We start from the raw sequence: 23,904 nt of genomic DNA, 5'->3' as shown, positions 1-23,904 counted from the left end.
CGTTCTAGCATATTACAATAGAAAATCTAAAATATTTTCAAATATTTTGGACTTTTCAAATATTTTAACTACATAAAATATTCTAAGATTAAAATCTTATACTAATTATTAAATCAAATTTAAACTATAAAAATCCATAAATTTTATAATTTTAAAAATTATTAACAATCATAAAATCATTTAACCCTATTTTAATTTAGAGACAAATTTTCCCATATAAACAAAATTTAGATAAAGATATTATAATAATTTCATTTAATAATAATATATTTTGGTATTTTGCTTATTTAAAATTAATAAAGTTTTTATATATTATTAAAATTACCAATTTTGTTAATGGAAATTGAATTAGAAAATTATCCCAACAAAAACATGTCATTTCTTCTTTCAAAATAAAATAAAAAATACTACCATTGAAAAATGAAAATACAAGTCGTTCACATCGAAAAGTTCACATAACAGTTTTGATTGGAGAACAATAATATCTTGATTTAAGGATCTCTCCGTTCAATTATCCAATAAAAAGAATAATAATACCTTGAATTTAGGGACTCAACAATCTTAGACTCTTTGGCTAAATATTAATTCAATCATTTGCATGTAGAAATATAGTAACACGGTTATGTTTTTTTTATTATTTTGAAGGTGTGTTCCCCATTTAAATTGGGTTTGATGAATTTTAAAATTTTAAATTATAAAAGCTGGAGATTTAATAATTTATTTTTCTTCTACAAGAATTTTAAATATTTAATTTTAAATATTTAAATTATAAATGGTGGAGATTTAATAATCTATTTTTTTTTCATTTAATGCATGATGAAATGAACTAGTTAGAAAGCTTTCCAAATTTTTTTATGTTTTTTAAATTAGCACAACCACATTAATAAATGTGGTTGATATAGACCGTAAACATCAACTTAATATATGATATATTATAAATCTAATATGCTAAATTGATATATTAATATTAATATTGTTAATATATTAATATTAAATTAATATATTAAATATTTCTATTAATATTGTTAACTATATTTATTAATATAAATATTATTAATTATTTGAATAATAAATAATTCATTTAATTATTAAATAGTTAATTCATTCATTATTAATAATTAAATATAAATAAAGAATTTATTAATTATTAAAAATTAAACATCAAAATAATCATGGTTGACCATCATTGACCATGATTGGCTATGATTGAGCATGGTTGACCATGATTGATATTATAAACCCAAGGGATTGTTATTATAAACCCAAGCGATTGGACCCTCATTGACTATGGTTGACCATGATTGATGATGGTTCACAATGGTTGATTTTCATATTGAGACAATTTGTATCAGATGTGACGTTGGACCAAATTTGACCATGGTTGTCACAATGTGAAATTGGACTATGAGACAATCTTTGACACAATGTCACCATGGTTATTGACCATGGTTGACCATGGCTGGTTTTCATATTGAGACAATCTTTGTTGAAATGCAATATTTGATCATGGTTGACCATGGTTGGTTATGATTGACCATGATTGACCATGATAGATATTATAAACCAAGGGGAATAATAAACCCAAGGGATTAATACTAAAACCCCAAGGGATTATGAACCCAAGAGAATAATATTAAGCCCAAGGGGCTAATATTATAACCCGAGGGTATATAAACCCTAAGATAAATATTGTAAACACTAAAATAAAAATAGTTGAACATGATTCACCATGGTTGGATATGATTTACCATGGTTAGCTATGATTGATATTATAAACCCAAGGGATTGTTATTATGAACCCAAGGGAATAATAAACCCAAGGAATTAATATTAAAACCCTAATAGATTATGAACCCAAGGGAATATTATTAAACCCAAGGGACTAATATTATAAACCCAAGGTATATACACCCTAATATAAATATTTTAAACACTAAAATAAACATGGTTAACCATGGTTGATTTTCATATAAAGACAATCCTTGTGACAATGCAACGCTAGACCATGATTGACCATGCTTAACCATGGTTGATTTTCATATCAAAGAAATTTTTGTCACAATTTGATGTTTGACTATGGTTGAGCATGATTGACCATGGGTGACCATGTTTGACTTTATAAAACATGGTTGACCATGGTTGACCATGATGGACCATTGTTGACCATGATTATCATGTTGAGACTATCTTTATCATAATGTGACATTGGACCATGGTTGAGACAATGATTGATTTTCATATTGAAACAATCTTTGTCACTATGCAACATTGTTCAATGGTTGACCAAAATTGATTTTATAAAACATGGTTGACCTTCATTGAATAATATTAAACCAAAGGGACTAATATTATAAGGCTAAGGTATATAAACCATAAGATAAATATTATACACTAAAATAAACATGGTTGACCATGGTTGATTTTCATATTGAGACAATCCTTGTCACAATGTGATGTTGGACCATGGTTAACCATGATTGACCATCATTGATTATCAAATCGAGAGAATATTTCTCACAACGTGACATTGGACCCTCGTTGACCATGGTTGACCATGATTGACAATGGTTCACAATGGTTGATTTTCATGTTGAGACAATCTATGTGAGAATGTGACGTTGGACCAAGGTTGACCATGGTTGTCACAATGTGACGTTAGACCGTAGGGACTAATAGTATAAACCGAAGGTATATAAACCCTAAGATAAATATTATAAACACTAAAGTAAACATGGTTGATCATGATTGAAATTATAAACCCAAGGGAATACTAAACCCAAGGGATTAACACTAAAACGCCAAGGGATTATTAACCTAAGGGAGTATTATTAAACCTAAGGGACTAATATTATAAACCTAAGGTATATAAACCCTAAGATAAATATTGTAGACACTAAAATAAACATGGTTGACCATGGTTTATTTTCACATAGAGACAATCCTTGAAACAATGCGATGCTGGACCACAGTTGACCATGCTTAACCATCGTTGGTTTTCATATTAAGAAAAGTTTTGTCACAATGCAACATTCAACCATGGTTGAGCATTATTGACCATGGATGTCCATGGGTGACTTTATAAAACATTTTTGACAATTCTTGACTAGGGTTGACCATGATTGAAATTGTTGACCATAATTATCATATTGAGGCAATCTTTGTCATAATGCGACGTTGGACCATGCTTGAGACAATGATTGATTTTCATATTGAAGCAATCATTGTCACAATGCAACATTGGTGTGTGGTTGACCCTGATTAACCATGGTTGACCACAATTGATTTTATAAAACATGGTTAACTTTCTTTGAATAATATTAAACCAAAGGGACTAATATTATAAAGCCAAGGTATATAAACCCTAAAATAAATATTATAAACACTAAAATAAATATGGTTGACCATGATTGATTTTCTTATTGAGACAATCCTTGTCACAATGTGACGTTGTACCATGGTTTACTGTGCTTGACCCTGATCAATTTCCAAATTGAGAGAATATTTCTCACAATGTGACATTGGACCATAGTTGACCATGATTGACGATGGTTCATGATGGTTGATTTTCATATTGAGACAATATGCGTTAGAATGTGACGTTGGACTAAGGTTGACCATGGTTGTCACAATGTGACATTGGACCATGGGACAATCTTTGACACAATGTGACCATGGTTGAGCAAGGTTGATTTTCATATTGAGACAATCTTTGTCGAAATGTCACATTTAACCATGGTTGACCATGGTTGGATAATATTTACCATGGTTGACCTTGATAGATATTATAAACCAAAGGGAATAATAAACCGAAGGGATTATGACTATAAGCCCAAGGGAATAATAAACCCAAGGGATTAAAGGGATTATGAACCCAAAGGAATAGCATTAAACTCAAGGGGCTAATATTATAAACCCAAGGTATATAAACCCTAAGATAAATATTGGAAACACTAAAATAAACATGGTTGACTATGGTTGATTTTCATATAGAGACAATCCTTTTCACAATGCAATAATGGACCAAAATTGACCATGCTTAACCATGGTTGATTTTCATATCGAAACAATTTTTGCCACAATGTGACATTTGACCATGGTTGAGCATGATTGACCATGGATGACCATGTTTGACTTTATAAAACATGGTTGATCATGCTTGACCAAGGTTGACCATGATTGACCATAGCTGACCATGATTATCATATTGAGACAATATTTGTCATGATTTGATGTTAATGATCAATTTTGATATTGAAACAATCTTTGTTACAATGTGACGTTGGCCAATGGTTGACCGTGATTAACCAAGGTTCAACACAATTGATTTTATAAAACGTGGTTGACCTTCGTTGAATAATATTAAACCAAAGGGACTAATATTATAAATCCAAGGTATATAAACCCTAAGATAAATATTATAAACACTAAAATAAACATGGTTGATTTTCATATTGAGACAATCCTTTTCATAATGTGACATTGGACTAGGGTAGACCATGCTTGACCATGATTGATTTTCAAATCAAGAGAATCTTTGCCACAATGCGACATTGGACCATGGTTGACCATGTTTGATTCTCATATTGAGACAATATTTGTCACAGTGCGATGTTGGACCATGGTTGACCATGATTGAATTTATAAAACATGGTAGACAATGGTTGGCCATGGTTGACCATGATTAACCATGGTTGACTATGGTTTACCATAGTTTACCATGATTGATAATAAACCTAAAGGAATAATATTAAACCCTAGGAATATGAACCCTTATATCAATAAACCCTATGAATATGGACCATGGTTGACCATGATTGACGATGGTTCACGATGGTTGATTTTCATATTGAGACAATTTGTGTCAGAATTCGATGTTGGACCAAGGTTGACCATGGTTGTCACAATATGACGTTGGACCATAGGGATTAATATTATAAACGCAAGGTATATAAAACCTAAGATAAATATTGTAAACACTAAAATAAACATGGTTGACTATGATTGAGCATGGTTGGCTATGATAGACCATGGTTGACCATGATTGATATTTTTTTTTCTCCATAAAGCTAATTCTATTAAAAAACCAAGACTATTTACAACGAGGCCTTGCCTCAACAGTTGTCATTGAAGTTGATCATAAATGTCTAAACTGCCCCAGATTTGGGGAAACCAGTTTGACATGGCAAGAGACCAAACATATAACCCAAAACCATAACTAAATGGAAAACCGTACATAGGACCAGTATTCATGTTTAAGGCAAAAAACCAGAGGAGGATTCAGAACAGCACCACCCGAAGCTACAGCAAAATGACAAAACCGCTTATCATTCATATAGAAAGCAAAAACAATAGATGAATTGACCAAACCCGTCAATAGCTGAGTTGTCGCTTAGGTGGCCTCCTATGCCACGCAGCGTCAATTGTGGTCAACCTAGTCCAGTGGCTCCTCGATAATGGGGCAGGCATACTAGTCCCAGTCTTCTTCCTCCTACTCCTCATCGCCCTTCTCCATGCCACCTGGAGGCTCCCTTGCATGATGGGTACCGCTTGAACTGCCAGCAAACTCCATCTTGATTGAAGCTCCTACTGCTCTGCCACCTTCATGCTGAATGTTGCCAGCTTGAACACCTTCCCCATGTAGACGGCCATGACTAACGCCCCTGCAACCACAACCCTCTCCTTGAATTCTCTCCTCTTGTGAAGGCGATTCCGAATTTCTTGCCTGAGCAATGTTCTGCTCATTGTCCTCGGAGAAAACTATGGTTACATTCGCAGTAATGATGGGCCTGTTCAGGCTACTCTGGAACCTGAATTGGGTTGAGTGAGGGATAGAGCTGGAAAGCAGAGGAGAAATAGCAGTGTGGAGCCTAATGTCACTGTGTGCGGCCATGGAGGCTTGCTCGTGACCCCGACCACTACACGTATGGGGGTAGTATCTGGGTGGAGACCTGGGAGGAGGTGAGATCTCATGAGAATGAGAGGAAGAGTCTAGAACAGGGCTTAGCATAGCTGTAGGGTGAGTGCTGCCATCGCGGGTGCCTCCGCTGCGACTCCTCATGCAGTGCGAGACCATATCAGTGAGATTTGCATGAAAAGCAGCAGGACATGAGGTAGGGGAGGAGAATAGGTTGTGGATAGAGGCTTCCTGTGCCGGATTTATACGACAATGCCTGGAGTGGGAATAATGGTGCCCATCTCCGAGGTTAATGCAGCAAAGGACTATAGAAAGTAATATAAATCATAGCAGATATCTTCAATCATATCTATATCTATATATATATATATATATATATATATATATATATATATATATATATATAACGAGTATGTACTATAGAGATTTATTTATCTCAATGATAACTTGAGATTCTTATCCCACGCTGCATACGATTTCAGTGTATGTAAATGAAAAATTAATAGATCAATTTAATCTTAATTTTGACGGATTTGATTACCTATTCTTCCCCACTCTATGCTATTCTTCTCCACTCTATACCTTACGACGTTTCCTTTGCAACATAAGGTGCAAATGCTAGTTTATTCCTTCTACTATATTGTTGTAATGGCGTGTATGCCCTTCACATGAAAACCTAGCTTCATAAATTCTGAAATTGAATTCATTTTTTTCTTCATCCCTCATATATATATACTACTTTATTGATTTATTTCACATGACCACTTAGGAAAGTAGCACAAATCAGCATAACCTTTTATTTCATGGCATTTATCATCGCATAAACAGACTTTATAGCACCATTAGTTTTCTCATAATATGTTTCAAACAAGCCTCTATGACATGTAATATGAACAAAAAGAATGAATTTATGAACCATGAATTGCATTCATCTATTTTAAGTGATAAAGAAACATCCACAGTGAATAACTTTTATTTTTGAAATTATAATTTACAAGTTACCTCTCAATCAACAAAATTTCCTATATGTTTTTTATATTGGAGTTTATGAAACTTTATTTTAATTAATGGAAAAACCTGTGAGCAAATTATGAAACCGACGTTTCGGACTAGCTAGGTGAGTCCATCATCAGGGTAATGAGATCTGAATTTTGAGAAGAGAGAGTCGAGAAAATTAAGAAGCTATTAATAGAAGAATAGAAAGACATCTTTTTTAGCTTATGATGTCGGCTTGATTGATTTACATTTAGTAATTAATTAATTAAATAATTCTTGATCTATTTAAATATATATATATATATATATATATATATATATATATATATATATATATATATATATATATATATTATTTATTTATTTATTTTTTATATTATTTTTTATTATTATTTTTTTAATTAATTTATTTTTATTATTAATTTTTAACTAATTATTTTATTATTCTTTATTAAATTAAATTAATAAAAGAATTTTATTTAAAAGACAAATGTATAAATATTTTATTATGTTATCTAAAATTGAGAGATATGTTATATATTAATTAATTAATTAATTTTTAATTAATATGATTTAATTAATTATTATTATTATTATTATTTTAGATTTCACAATTAAATTAAGTTAATAAATAAATTTTTTGAAAGACTTATATATGAATATATATATTTTTTTATTTAAAATTGTGTGATATGCTATATATTAATTAATTAATTTAAATATTTTAATTTTAATATTCTTTTAAATTGAATTAAATTAATAAATAATTTTATTTAAAATACTTATATATAAATATTTTTTTGTTGAATAAAAATCATGTGATATGCTATGTATTAATTAATTAATTAATTTTCAATTAATTTTATTTTTATTATTATTATACTTTATATATTCTTTATTTATTATATTTAATTTTTTAAATTTCAAAATTAAATTAAATTAAATTAAATTAAATTATTTATTTAATTAATGAAATAAATTATGAATTGACAAATACAGTCATAAGGGCGAATTAGATTAGTTTAACCTTTTTTCATTTTATTTATTAAGGGTTTCCAGGTACTACTTAGCTTAAGACCATCATCCCTATTCATATTGTTGGAGGATTTCTCAATTTCTATTGCCTCTTTAATTCTTCTTTTTAAATAATGGTCTTCTTTATGGATTAATTGAGATTGTTCCATACATATATAGTGAGAAGAGGAACATGCGTGCTCTGCAAGACCTGATTTATCTGACCTATTTCTGGTGATATCATTAATGTGTTCTTTTAATCTTACTCCAAAGGATCTCCCTGTTTCCCCTATATAAACTTTACCGCAAGAACAGGGAATCGAATAAACACGTTTCTGATTTTTTGGGTCTATTGCGTCTTTAGCAGACTCAAGCATGTTTTTTATGGTGTTAGGGGGCGTGAAAGCAACCATAATATTATGCTTAGCGAGAACTCTGGCAATTTTATCAGTGATTCCTTTAATATAGGGTAAGGAGATTCTAGGGTTTTCAAGAGATTTTCTTTTTTGTTTATTGGTTATGGAATCTTTAATTATTTTATGGATAGTGTGATTTTGATAGCCATTATTTAAAAAGACTTCATGGAGATGGACAAGTTCTGCTTCTAAATGTTCCGGGTCAGAGATTCTGGAGGCTCTGGTGGTTAGGGTTTTGATGACACCAATTTTCTGTTTTGGATGGTGGTGGGAGTTTGCATGAAGATACCTGTCAGTGTGTGTCTGCTTTCTGAAGACCTGGTGGCTAAGCTTGCCATTTTTCTTGGTAAGGAGGACATCTAAGAAGGGGAGCTGGTTGTCTTGTTCAATCTCAATGGTGAATTTTATGTGTTTGGAGAGGCTATTTAAATGAGATAAAAATTCTTTCAGCTTATCCAAACCATGGCTCCATTTAGCAAAAATGTCATCTACAAATCGTTTCCATTCTTCAGGGGTAAAGGGGAAAGATCTGAGGGCCATTTGCTCAAAGTGTTCCATGTAGAGATTGGCAATTAATGGTGATAATGGAGAACCCATTGCAACACCATGAGTTTGCTCATAAATTTTTCCCTTAAAACTGAAGTATGAAGATTTAAGGCAAATGCTTATAAGTTCCACTGTTTCAAGGTCTGTAATTTTCTTCAAGACTTCTAATGCTTCATCTACTGGAATCATAGTGTAGAGAGACACCACGTCAAAGCTAACCATTAGGTCCTTGTCATTAAATTCTAGGTTTTTGATCCAATCTATGAAGGAAGCGGAATCTTTGATGTAAGAGGGAGTGTTACCGGATAAAGGTCTAAGTTTGCTTGCTAGATATTTAGCTAACCAGTAAGTGGGAGATCCTATAGTGTTTACTATAGGTCTTAATGGAATACCAGATTTATGGATTTTAGGCACTCCATAAATTCTAGGGATAATGGCATTGTTAGGAATTAATCTTTTCTTAATGGAGGCATCAAGAGAGGAGTTTTTCCTCAGCATAATGATTAAAATTTACCCAAATATCGTTATGAATTATTCTTCTTCACACGTGTATTTATCCGTGGTGATGCCCCACCTTAACGTAGTTTACATTAAACTTTCGCCAACATTACCATCCCTTTACTTTGTATGATTTTTTTATTTCAATGATCAATCTCCAAAAGTGTTATTCAAATTTTTACTCCATCTTATTTATTCTCACATTAGAGACTTTTCAAATCATGAAATAAAAATGCTTTCCATTTTACTATAAGACAAATGATAAATATTTAAAATTTGTGTAACATGTCATTTAAAATAACGTTAATAACCTAATTAATACTTACTATATTCTCATCTATATCACCAAAGTTATTTTTTAAATATTTTATTTTGAACCATATTCCATTTTGTATTAGAGATGCCAAACAAATATATGGCGTAAGGTGTTTCTTTCTGAGCATAACTCCCCGAGCTACTACTCTATACCAGTCTACACAATTACATAGAATGTTAGATGATTGAAGATTTTTATATCACCAGATTAAGAGTTAATAGTTAAGAAAAAACTAATAGTTAAAACAAGTAATAATCACTTTCAACAAATAATCAAACAATTATTTCTTGTTGAACCATTTCTTGATACCATTAGATTTTGTGATATCTTCCACAATTATACTATTAAAAACATCTACCCAATTAGTAAAATTGTAGCTAGCTCCATGGAAGCCATTGGGAATCGTCGACATCACATCACTCACATGGTAAATAATACAAAAATTAGTTTATGGCCTCACCCTCCGCTGCTGGTACTCATGATATTTGTCTCAACAACAACTTTCACAGGTCTGAATCTTTGATTTTCTTTGTTAAAAATGGAAGAAAAAAGATATATTCATCAAACTGAGGAGCTCTCAAGTGAGGAGCTTCACTTGGAGACTACCTCTAGAAGAACGCTCTACACCTTTCTCGTTAAGCATAAAGAATATATATTTTACAAGCAAATAGGAGAGTTAGAACAAACTCCTAAAATGTAGGAACTAAATCCTAATCTAAGGCTCACGCATAACTATTGAACTCACTCTCTCCAAGAATACATTTCTCTATTAACTTTAACACTCCCCCTTAATGGAAAAAGGGTTCATTAGTACTCCTAAAATCTCCCTAAATAACTCAAATTTAATTCTTCCAAGAGGCTTGGTAAAAATATCTGCAGCATTGTAACAAGTACTACAATATTCAATATGGATTTCCTTTGACTGAACCTTATCTCTAACAAAGTGAAACTGTGTATCAATATTCTTTGTGTTTTTATGAAACACTGGATTATTTGCAAGTTTGATTGAGCTCTGGTTGGCACATTTGATAATTGTTGCATCTTTTTTTCTTCTCCAACATCATGGAGAAGTCTCCTCAACCAAACTGGCTCACACGTTGCTTCACACATTGCTTGATACTCTACTTCTGCTGAAGACAAGGATACAATGTTCTGCTTCTTGTGGTTCCATGTAATGACCCCAGACCCAATGCTCAATCCATAACTTGTTATGGATCGTCAGTCATCTAGATTTTCGGCCCAATCTGAGTCTAAGAAACCTGTAATCTAACATCAAATGAATCATTATATTTAATACCAAAGTCTATGGTTCCATGAAGATACCTTAAGACGCCTTTTATTGTAACCCAATGATTCTCAAGAGGCTTTGGCATGAATTGGCTCAATACAATGACTGCAAAAGCTAAATCCAGCCTAGTTGTAGTCAAGTAAATTAGAATCCCAACCAGCTGTCTATACAGTGTTGCATCAACCTCCTTAGAACCATCATTGTTCACATGTTTAGTATTCTGTTGTAAAGGCACTGAGGCGGCTTTGCACTGATCCATTCTGAACTTTTTCAATAAGCTTCTGACATACTTTCCTTGAGACAGAAAAGTCTGGCAAGAATCCCTCCAGACTTCAAGACCCAAACAATAGTGTAACTCTCCAAGGTCTTTCATCTCAAAAACTTATGACATCTTCTCTTTGATTTCTTTAATGAGTTCATCAACATTTCCTATAATGATAAGATCATCTACATATAAAGAAATCAAAACAATTTTCCTCTTGTCATCAAACATGGTATACAAATTAGGGTCATTCTTGCTTCTTTTATAACTATGTTGTAGGAAAAATGGATCACTTTTTATCATACCATGACCTGGGTGCTTGTTTTAGTCCATACAATGCTTTCTTCAATCCACAGACGAATTGTTCCTTCCCCTATTTAACAAACCCTTCAGGTTGCATTAAATACACTTCTTCTTTTAATTCCCGATTTAAGAATGCAAATTTCACTTCTAGTTGGTGTATCATCCAATGATGTTTGGTAGCTAAAGCAAGTGACATTCTAATTTTGTTTAAATTAGCTACAGGGGCAAAGGTTTCCTCATATTCTATGCCTTCTTTATGTGACTACCCCTTTGCAACCATCCTAGGGTTATGTTTGCCTATGTTCAAATCTACTTTAGATTTAGGCTTGTATAACCATTTGAAACCTATGGGTTGTTTTCCTTTGGGTAGTTCAACTAGATCCCAGGTTTTGTTTTTAAGCATTGGCTCATATTCCTCTTCCATGGCTGCCCTCCATTCACTATATTGACTTGCTTCTTTATAATTAGAGGGATCAACAACATTTAACATACTAGTTATAAGAGCATGATCCCTATATCTTGCTGAAAACTGAATTTGCCTACCTGATCTCCTGAATGGTGAACTGGCTTAAAATCTATTTTGATGATCGCTTGGTAGACCTGGTCTACTACCTGCATTTTTACCATCCACTTCTTCCTTTTTTTGTTGTTGGTGTTGCTGCTGTTGCTCATGGTTGTCCCTTTCATCACTTCCATCTTCCACTAGAAAAATCATGTGCCATTCTTCATTGCTTCTATCAGGGTTTCCATCATCAAATTTCTCATGGAATACTACATCTCTACGTGCAAACACTTTATGAGTAGAGGGATTAAACAATTTATAAGCTTGAAACTTTGTGCATTACCCAATAAAAATGCATTTAATAGCCTTTGAATCCAGTTTCTTTCTATCCTCTTTTGGAACATGAGCAAAAGCTTTGGAGGAAAAGACTCTTAAATGATTAAATGTAGGTTTAAAACCTAATAAATCTTCGAATGAAGTTTTAAAATCAAGGCTTTTTGTTGCGCTCCTATTCTTCAAATATACTGTAGTATTTATTGCTTCTACCCAAGAGTCATTAGACAGGTTCTTATCTTCTAACATGCTTCGAGCACACTCCACAAGGAATCTGCTCTTCCTCTCTGCAACCCCATTTTGTTGAGGAGTGTGGGGTACTATGAACTACTGAACTATCCCATGGTCCTTGTAATATTTCATGAAACCACCATTCTTGTATTCTCCCCCTTAATCTGAGAAGATAATTTTGATGAATTTCCTTGTCTGTTTTTCAATCATGCTTATAAACTCCTTAAAATATTCAAAAGTATGACTCTTCTTTTTCATAAAATATACCCAAGTAAATCTCATGCAATTATCAAAAAATAATAAGAAATAATAGGCACCTCCTAATGCCCTCATTTTCATTGGCCCACATAAATCAGTGTGCACAAGATATATTATATCTCTCTTCTTTCTATCTAAATTTAAAGGAAAATCATCTATGCGCATATTCCTAAGAGCACACGCTTCACAACCAACATGAACATTATTTAATACAGGAAGACCATCGACCATACCTCATTTTTGAAGTAGCAGCGGGTCATTGAAATTGATATGACCAAATCTTTGATGCCATAAGTCTTTTGCAGTCATAACTCTTGAAGTCAAGGCTTAGTGTAGTCGGCTTCTGACATTCAGCTTATACAATCCTCCTACTAGAATACCTTATGCAATTGGCTTCATATGATCTAGCAGATCTTTAATAACATAATAAGACTTAAAAAATTCTACCTTAATATTCTGGTCTGTTATCATAGAAACATAGATCAGATTCTTTTTTATTCACGGTACATACATTACATTTTGAATATTCCTAACATTTCCATCGGGAAAGACGATAAGAACATTACCATACCCTCTGATTTGGTACCCTCTATCATCACCAAGGTAGATATTAGCACCACTCCTGGTTTCTTTGAAATTTTCAAACCAATGTCTGTTACTTGTCATGTGAGTGGAAGATCCTCAATCCACAAACCAAGTTTCTCCTTCATCATCCTCAGCAGAGAATGCAGAATGAGATACAAACAATATAAGATTCTTATTTTGATCTTCATCGGAAAAGTTCCCTGCATACTTCTCATGTCTATGTCGACCTTCATCAAGCTTCTTCTTATGGCAATTTTTAGCAATGTGACCAACTCTACCGCAATAAAAACGTTTAGGTCCCTGATCACTTCTATTTGAAGACATACCTTGAGGTGGTTTTCCTTTTGGTGTACTTCCACCTTTTTGTCCTGCACTTGCCTTCCCTCTAAAGGGCTTATTCTTCACCATTAAAGCAAGATCTGAACTCTGGGGTTTCAGAGTCATCCACCTTTCTTCCTCTTGCATCAGGGTCCCTGTCAATTCTTCAAATTTGGGGGCTTTCTCTCTGGCATTCAAACATGTGATAAACTTTTGATAGTAATCAGTCATACCAGTCATACCATTCATGGTAATTGTGACAAGATCAGTGTTTGACATTGTGTCCCCTATGTCACCCAACTTAGCTTTTAAATCCTTGATTTGAGAGATGAACACAGCCAATGATTCATTCTCCTCCATTTTAATTGAGAGAATCTTTCTTTTTAGAAACAACAGGCGATTTGTGTTTTTGATCTCGTAGGGGTCCTTGAGAGTTATCCAAATGTCGTTTGTTGATTTACATTCTCGGATGTGAGGGATAATGCAATATTTCACTTACAATTTTAACAACACTTTTTCTTTGTTCTTCCTCTCTTCCCAGTCCTCGATTGTTTTTGTTGTTCCGCCTGTAGCTATGGTCGATTCAACTCATCACATCACTGCTTGCAATTGCCCATGTGATTTTCCCCTCAAGCAAGGTCTGCAACTTAAATTTTCAATTAGACTAATTGGATCCGTCGAGCTTATTACTCTCGTTCATATATGTTTATGCCATCTAGTATATGTTTATGCCATCTAGTTATTCATCTTGATAGTGCTACCTCAAAAACAAAATGGACCTCGATCAATTAAAAACGGATGTATCTCCAGGAGCGATCTCAAAAAGAAATGGGTGTTCTCTCTATAAAAACAATTCCTTCCAATGGATGCTCAAAAAATAAATCCTTTTTAAGGATATAGAAACCCTCTTCAAAATTAACGACCCCATTTTTAAATGCGCCCCAAACACTTTCCCTCTCAAAGATATTACAACCCGTTTAAAAATATTCAAAGGAGAAGAAACAATTTCAAAGACGGGTATTAACGGAAACCAGAAATACTTGCAGTCGCTCCTCCCCACAGGTATCCATTTTTTTTATTCCACCAACTCTGCCCTCCTCACGCTGCTTTCTCAACTGGCTCCACGCGTAAACAAATATTTGATCAATTTGATCACTCCGTGCACAAGAATCTAATACCTCCCACACCTCACACGCGAAGGCACCACCACTCAATCCAACAGCTCACAATTCGTGAGATTGCCAAGCACTGATAGAATGGATCTAGCTAGCCCTTGCAGGCCCGACAGTTCCAATATTTCAAGAAAATCAAGATCTCCCAATGACTCCGAGACTATGCCCTTCATATATGCATATGTTGAATTACTAAGTATGAGCCTCGGCAGCAAAAGCCCCACGACGTGTCCGGTTTGTCTATTGTACGATACCCCCGACCACTAGCAACATTTGGCGCCCTTCCATGACAGTAAACGACCAGAGGGATCATCGCTAATGTCGACTTTGAACTGCAACAGTGCCTGCAGATCTCCTACTGCACGGTGTGGTTTTCTATCAACAATGGTGGAGCATCTGCAATTTAAACAAAGAGTGGCCAATATAATGGTAGTAGTGGTGTTGAACAAACGACGTTGGAGTTGTAACGAGGGCACCACACTTCACTGTTTCCCCCATAGACCACGACTCAATGTCTCCGGCTTAAACTCAAGGATCCACCAGTCTCCTGATGCAGATGGGAGCCACGAAACCAGCAGATTTGCCTCAACACTTACCAACTCCGCCGGCTCGACCACGTTGCACCGCCTACTCAACTGCTCGGCAGTCAATATGTAGATTGGTCCTTTCAAGCAATCCGATCTCTCCCGATCTCACGCGATCTACCGGCTCAACAGCCGCAACGCGCAATCCTGGTGTCAGGTCCGCGCTTATTGGGCACGCTGACGGGAAACGTTCAGAGTAAACACTAATAAGCGCGTTTTTTTAAGCGAAATACCGCGCTACTCCAAAGCTAGGGCAGCGCGAATTCCTTGTATAAATCCAAGCGCTGCAACAATTATCCTCAAATAAAAAAATCCTCATGCTATACATCAACACTTTGCCTCTTCGCTACCAGGCCTCCTTCATATCACTCAGGGCCACAATACATCCACTTAGGCACTCTCAATCACCAAAGAACTCAGGGCCACAATACATCCACTTAGGCACTCTCAATCACCAAAGAGCTCAGGCTTTGACTCACTCCACATTAAAGCTCTGATACTATGTTAAAAATGGAAGACAGAAGATATATTCATTAAACTGAGTAGCCCAGATAAAGCTCTTCACCTGGAGAGTGCCTTTGGCAGAATGCTCTACACTTTTCTCATTAAGCATCAGGAATATATAGTTTACAAGTAAATATGAGATAGGAGAGTTAGAACAAACTCTTAAAATGTAGGAACTAAATCCTAATATAAGACTCACGCATAATTAATGAACTGACTATGTCCAAGAATACATTTCTCTTCTTCAGCACTGAATGTACGGGAATCGTCAACATCACATCACTCACATGGAAAAGAGTACAGCAATGAGTCTCTGGGCTCGCCCTCTGCTGCTGGTACTCATGATATGTGTTTTAGCAGCAACCCTCACAACTCTGAATCTTTGAATTTCGTCTCTTCTTCGGCATTGAATGAATAATTTGATTCCCATATGTTTTGAATTATATTCAGTTTGTCTTTTCTGTGGACATGAATTCTCTTGTTTTTCCCCAAAGAATCTATGGATGTTACCTGTCAATTCAGGAAGGAAGGCAAATGTCTTGTATTAGTTACACAGTCATTTCCCCCACTGGAATAATGTATTAGTATTTGGGTATATTGAGTGTTGAGCAGAGGGAGCTGTGGCAAAGTGGTGTATAACATATCCATAGTCACTTCATGACATGTTGCAGAGCGCAATAGATTGGGTACGTGGTTATGGAGGAGTAGACTGCACTAAAATATAGCCTAATCCAGAGTGCTTCTTGCGAGAAAATCTGGCCTCCCATGCCTCCATTGCGTTTAACAGTTACTGGGAGCATCAGGGGGCTTCCTGCTATTTCAATTCTGCAGCTCTCATCTCTGAAAGTGATCCAAGTAAGTGGTTCCTCTGCAATTTTTGTTAATCGCATCTATGCACAGTAAAATCATCTAATATTTCCTTTGATTATGGCTTTGATTTGGGATGAGCATTTGGTCATTGCATTGTAGGCCACGAGGGGTGTGAGTACGATTTTATTCCATAAACATCAATCCACATGATATATGGGAGGGAAATAATAGCATTTTAACACTGGGTTACGGAATTTCTTGTTTTCTGGTAATTTAGACACTTAGACCGGCTTTGAATGGCCAAATCCTTTGTAGCTCGGTAATTTCTTGTTTTCTGGTAACTTAGATACTTAGACCAACTTTGAGTGGCCAAGTCCTTTGTAGCTTGGAATCTAGACAAACAATTCCCTATCACATGCGAATCACACATCACTAATTTCATCTTTTGCTCATAAATAAAGCTTATCATCATGAAGACATTTTCAAATAAGGATGAAGCATATTTTTATTACTCCTTATTAGTTATAATTGTAGCTTATCACCATGAAGACATTTTCAAATTAGGATGAAGCATATTTTTATTACTCGTGATTAGTTATAATTGTGACCATCCACGGAGAAACACTTTAATGATGTTCATATGAAATAATTATTATTTTATTGTATTGGTTCATTTATTTTTTGAACTTTTCATTTTTAAGACCGTTAAAAGAAAAATATTTATAATTTTGAAGTTTCGAAATGATAATATATATTCATATTTGATGGAATTTCAAAAAGATTAAAAAAAAAACTATCGTTTTTCCGTTATTTTTACTTAGGGTCTTAAAAAAACCATTGCCAATTGATGTCATTATGGGTTAGTTTCTGAGAAAATTACAAAAAAATTTATAAAACAATACTACATTTGAAAATTAAAAAAAAAAAGAAAAAGAAGAAAATATCGGTACATATATTGCATTTTTCCTTTTCAAACGTGAAGATAAAATAACCTAAAAAAATTATGTCAAGGAAAGATTCAACTTAGGAAAAAAAACCAACGTATCGAGAATTATTATAGGTAAGCGCTGGTATGGTATCGCGGTCACGCGTTCACTGCATGGAGTCCATATTCAACGTATCCAGAATTATTATAGCCGAGTGTTGGTATGGTATCGCGGTCACGCGTTCAGTACATGAAGTCCATATTCAACTTAAGAAGCCAATGGAATATCCGCATAAACCCTAGCTGGTCTATGTCTCAACTTTTGTTGTGTGGGGTTTCTCCATTGTCTAGACGTGACAACCATTACAACCACCTAGTCCGCGCGCATAGCTTTATCCATGGCAACCTATGGACTAAAGTACTGTGCGCCCGTCTCTTCCAAGTTCCAACAACTAAAATGATCAATGATAAACTGGTGTTTAATATGTGTGAGTTGAGCTAGGAAAATCTATTATGCGGCTGACATTGCGAGCTTGTGTTTGAAATGACGTGATAACGACGACTTAAAAGAAATATTCTTTAAAGTTAAAATAAAATGGTTTCGGAGCAGTTGGAGTAGTTAGGACCTACATGTGGTTGGGCACAATTTGTTTAATAAGATGTTGGAGATTGGTGGGGTATGAATGCTTTGGTCAATAATGTTTGTAAGAAAAAAATGAAATGCTGTGAAATTGTATGCTATTCAATTTGCAAATTTTTATACAGATTTGTCATTTAGTGGTTTTTATTTTATTTATTATTAGTACTAAGCAAATGAATTTGAATGCGTTATGATTCTCAAGAACTAATTATGCACCTTCTCTATGATATAGTTATATCTCTTTTAAATATGTTAAAGGGCTTGGTTAGTGAAAAGTTTACAAGGGTTAACTATTATAGAGATTGCGAATAAAAGAGAACAACCTCCTGAGAATAGCAGCGACCACGAGCATCTTCTTTAACAATATTATGTCCCTTTAAGCAAGCTAAAATTTTTAATTACGTCGTAACTTCAGTTTGTTTTTGAGAACAATTTCCCTGGCCGCCATTGCGTATTAGTTTGTATTATTGGATGGAATGTTAGATGATGAAAGAGTTTTAGATAATAATATTAATAATTATAAAAAAAATAATAGTTAAAATATTTAATAGATATTTTTAACAAATAATCAAACTAATTATTTTTTGCTAAACAATTTTGAGATACCATCAGATTTTGTGACATCTTCCACAATTATACTATTAAAATCATCTACCCAATTGGTAAAATTTTAGCTAGCTCCATTGAAGCCATCGGGAATCCTCAACATCACAACACTCACATGGCAAAGAGTACAGTAATGAATCTCTTTGCCTCGCCTTCTGCTGTTGTTACTCATGATATTTGTCTCAGCAGTGACACTCACAGGTATGAATCTTTCATGAAGATTCCCCTGGGTTTTAAACTATGTTTTAGTTTTAATTTAAAATATTTGTTAATTTTTTATAAATGTTAAATATATTAGGAATTTTAAAAAGATATCAACATATACAATAAAAAATATAGGAAGATAAATAATTATTTTAACACTATTTACCAATATAGATTCATTTTAACCACAGATCTAACATGAATAGAGAGTCATCAAAAATTTTCAAGTGCAAACTTAATTTGAAGTATGAAAAACAATGTGTAATTTTTTATTTTTTAAATTGTATTCTCAAATTTTTTAGAGATTACATAACATATGCATTGAGTCATTTTATAAGTGCACATTAAACTAGTTTATGTTGTTATTCCTATATTTTTAAGTATACGTTAATTTTAATTCATATTAAATATTTTATTCTTAACCCACATTGATATTTAATTCTATACAACATTTAAATGTTTTCTTTTAACATTTATATATATATATATATATATATATATATGAAGTTGATATCAGGTGTTAAAATATTTTTGAAAAGTATAAGGTTTAAACATCTAATTCACATATTCTTTTTTTACTTCTAATTGCTTTACATGAAATTATATTAGGCCATATGAACAACTAATTAAATATGCATAGCATGTTTTTTATTTCTTTTTTATTATAATGGACATTGTTTTTCTATTTAGAAAATATTTTATTTTTATTTTAGGATGGACACAAATGCTTACACATGGCCTTCACAGTGGGATGTAGAATGAACCTCTCAGCTCAATTAAGATGGACATGCATACTTACACATAGCCTTCACATTGGGATGTCGAATGAACATCTCGGCTTAATAAATGAGAACCAAAGAAGAAGTCCAAGAATTTGACATTAAAAATAAATTCTTCAATTATTTAATAACATTTTTATAAGGAGTAATATAACGTTTTTATAGTCTTCCTCGGGTAGCTCAAGTGGGAATGAAGTCTCACTGAACCGGAGATCTTGGGTTTGAATCTTGTATTACCCCCCCTGTTGCGATACGAAGTCTCACCGAACCGGAGATCTTGGGTTTGAATCTTGTATTACCCTCCCTTATTGCGGGGTGAATAATAGACACGTAAAATCGAAAATCAGAGAGTCCTTTTTTATAATTTTTATTATTATCTAATTACTCAAAAAAATTACAGAAGAATATAAAATTAGGAACAATCGGATCATACATGTAGCTTGAGGATCTTAAAAGATGCTTACGAGTGAAATCTAAATACACATGAATATCACTTTTAAATGTGAAAATGAAGATTTCATCATATGGTTATTTTTTAACCCCTCTATTTGTAACTAAGATTAACCTTAATCATTACAACCATTTTCTTAAACAATTTCAACATCAACCTACCCAATAACCATATGAGACAACTTGACTAACAATTAAAACTCTAGACTAATCAATTTTACCATGAGATTTTAATAATATCTAATCTAAATGTTATACTATGTAATTATAATTCTACAAATTTATTGCAAGAATTTTCTATTAATTGTAATCATAATTTTATAAATTTTTTGTATAAATATTCTATTCATTATTTTAGAGTAATCGGAGATGTTTGATATTTTCGAAAGTGAAAACCATTTACTATATATAGTGATGTTGTATTTTTTCTTTTTGAATTTCATTTTAAATGTTAATCAATCAAGAGATAGTGACACCCAATATGGAAATGATGATTCCAATCATATGATCTTCAATGCCAATAAATCATAGGGAATTCCACCAAAGATGTAAATAGGATATTGCTTGATATTTTGGAAAATGAAAATCATTAATTTTATTATATATAGTGATTGTTGTACATTTTCTGAATTTCGTTATAAATGTCAATCAATATATTTGTTGCAAGAATATTCTATTAATTGTCATCATAATTTTATAAATTTATTGCATAAATATTCTATTCATTAAGAATAGTTGCATATAAAAAATCATTGAAGATAAAAATTAGTAAACAAAATTCCATTCAAAGCTAGAAGATAAGGAGAAATCCTTACATTATGATAAATTGAGAGATTCTATAAGCTTTCCAATATAGATTGTCTCTTAATCTTTAAATATGGTCTTTTATGGTGTAAAATGAATATTATTTTGAATTTTAATGGTTAGAACAATGAAATCATAATTCTATAAATTTATTACAAGAATATTCTATTAATTGTAATCATAATCTTAAAAAGTTATTGTATAAATATTCTATTCATTATTATAGACTAATATTGCCCACGGGTCTTTGGATTGACGGTGAATGGGTGCACTATTAAGGCACTCCTTGCGATAGGTCACTGGTTCAAATCCCCGTGGGTGCTTACCTATCCAAAAAAAAAAGGGACTAATATCAGATGTTTGATATTTTGGAAAGTGAAAACCATTTACTATAAATAGTGATTGTTGTACATTTTTGTGAATTTCATTATAAATGTCAATCAATCAAGAGATAGTTACACCCAACCTATCGAAAAAAAAAAGGGACTAATATCAGATGTTTGATATTTTGGAAAGTGAAAACCATTTACTATAAATAGTGATTGTTGTACATTTTTGTGAATTTCATTATAAATGTCAATCAATCAAGAGATAGTTACACCCAATACATAAATGAAGATTTCAATCATATGATTTTACATTTATACCCTTCTTCCACATAGATAATTGCAATCATTTACTATATATATAATGATTGTTGTACCTTTTCTCTGAATTTCATTATAAATGTTAATCAATCAAAAGATAGTTACACCCAATATGGAAATTAACCATTGCAACCATTTTCCTAAAAAATTTCAACATCTCCCTACCCAATATATAATTTGATTAAAATTAAAGCTCTAGACTAATCACTTTTACCATGAGATTTTAATAATATCTAATCCAAATGTTATACTAGTATGTTTCAATTTCTGTCTAATATTTTTATTGATTTTGAAAAATAACAAGTATTGTGTCGTAATTTAGTTAGAAGAAATATAATGAATAGTCAATATAATATGATTAGGTACAACTTATCAAAAGATCAATACTTATAATTCAAACAAAAAATATTTCAATTATATAAAAAACAAGCCCATATGAATAATCATCAATTAAATTAGTAAACAAAATGCTACTCAAAACTAAAAGATAAAGAGAAACCACTTACATTATGCCAAATTGACAGATTGTATAAGCTTTCCAATTTAGATTACTTCTTAATCTTTAAAAATGGTCTTTTATGGTGTAAAATGAATGTTGTTTTGGATTTTAATGGTTAGAACACTATAATCATAATTCTATAAATTTATTGCAAAAATATTCTATTAATTGTAAAAATAATTTTATAAATTTATTGCATAAATATTCTACTCATTATTATAGAGTAGTCGGATATGTTTGATATTTTGGAAAGTGAAAATCATTTACTATATATAGTGATTATTATACATTTTCATGAATTTCATTATAAATGCTAATCAATCAAGAGATAGTAATTACACCCAATATGGAAATGAAGATTCCAATGGTATGAGCTTACATTTATAACCTTCTTCCACATAGATAATTGCACCCAACATGTAAATGGGATATTGTTTGATATTTTGGAAAATGAAATCATTAATTTTATTATATATAGTGAATATTCCACAGTTTTTGAATTTCATTATAAATTGATAGTTACATCCAATATGGAAATGAAGATGTCATCATAAACATTCTCCTAAACAATTTCAACATCTACCTTCCTAGTAGAGAGCTTGATTAACAATTAAATCTTGAGACTAATCATTTTTACCATGATATTTTAATAATATCTAATCTAAATGTTATACTATCTCTCAAATTTTGTTTAATATTTTTATTGATTTTGAAAAATAATAAGTATTGTATCATAGTTTAGTTAGAAGAAATATAATGAATAGTCAAATATAATATGATTTTATACATCTGTGAAAAGATAATTACTTATAATTAAAACAATAAATATTTAAATTATATGAAAACATTTTTTTGTGAATAATTGTCAATTAAGTGTTAGCATCATTATAATTAGATATATTTATGTTATCTACAACTATCAATTGCACCAAATGTTGCAAAAGAAACATCGGTTCGAGAAGAATTGTAACATATAAAAAATTGTAACAGTGTAATTATAATTCTATAAATTTATTATAAGAATATTGTATTAATTGTAATCATAATTTTATAAATTTATTTCATAAATATTCTATTCATTGTTACGGAGTAATCTGAAATTTTTTATATTTTGGAAAGTGAAAATTATTTACTATATATAGTGATTGTTGTACATTTTTTTGAATTTCATTATAAATGCGAATCAATCAAGAGATAGTTACACTCAATATGGAAATTATGATTCCAATCATATAATTTTACATTTATACCCTTCTTTCACATAAAGAATTCTACCCAAGATGGAAATGAGATATTGTTTGATATTGTGGAAAATGAAAATCATTAATTTTATTATATATAGTGATTATAGCACATTTTCTCAATTTCATTATAAACACCAATCAATAAATCTATTGCAAGAATATTCTATTAATTGTTATCATAATTTTATATATTTATTGCATATATATTCTATTCATTAAGAATCATTACAAAAAATCATTGAAGATCAAAATTAGT

The 23,904-nt window shown here is 32.1% G+C and overlaps 1 pseudogene; it reads left to right on the top strand.

Annotated features, from left to right (window-relative positions):
* Positions 1–10,124: 10,124 nt before the first annotated feature.
* Positions 10,125–17,044, top strand: LOC149248496 (glucan endo-1,3-beta-glucosidase 12-like; annotated as a pseudogene).
* Positions 17,045–23,904: the final 6,860 nt, after the last annotated feature.

This window comes from Pinus tabuliformis, chromosome 7 (assembly GCF_031772625.1).
Source record: "Pinus tabuliformis cultivar Carrire ecotype Pingquan chromosome 7, CPIR1, whole genome shotgun sequence".
In the NCBI taxonomy this organism is placed as follows: Eukaryota; Viridiplantae; Streptophyta; class Pinopsida; order Pinales; family Pinaceae; genus Pinus; species Pinus tabuliformis.
Note: the sequence above shows the minus strand (reverse complement) of the source record. Positions and strands in the feature narration are given on the sequence as shown.